Here is a 518-nt window from a genome sequence, read left to right as displayed (position 1 = left end):
TGTACATCAAATGCCAGAGCAGTGAGGCCCTCACCTCCCTCACAGGGCTGAACAGTGGAGCTGGGAGTCCAGGTTGGCTGTCTAACTCCCAGAGCCCACACTTATCCCAAATTTCAATGAGTTCTGATGCACTCTGCCTCTGCTTCCCAGGCACTGAATCACCCCTGCGACTTCACATGGCCTGTTCTCCTAGGATTTGAGGGTGTTGCTGGACTACTGAAACAGGGGCTCCAGCTTGTACCGTATTGCTATCTACAAGAGGGAGAGGCTACCAGGAGCCACACGTCAGATCCTCCCATTGCCTGCCCAGCATCTGGAGTCCTGATGTCCCAGGAATCACTATGCAATAGTGCCTAATGCTCAGCAGGGATCCATAGCTGCATGGTCTTTGCACTTGTCCACAAGACTGCCTCCTCTGTATACTCTGCTAATCCACTAGGCTGCCACCTGACATTGTGACTCAGCTACAGGACTAGAAGCCGACCCAAAATTCCCCCTCAGGCTGAACATGATTGTCC

Source organism: Otolemur garnettii, unplaced genomic scaffold, assembly GCF_000181295.1.
Source record: "Otolemur garnettii isolate 467f Iridium unplaced genomic scaffold, OtoGar3 scaffold00304, whole genome shotgun sequence".
NCBI classification, from domain to species: Eukaryota; Metazoa; Chordata; class Mammalia; order Primates; family Galagidae; genus Otolemur; species Otolemur garnettii.
This window is presented reverse-complemented; position numbering follows the sequence as displayed.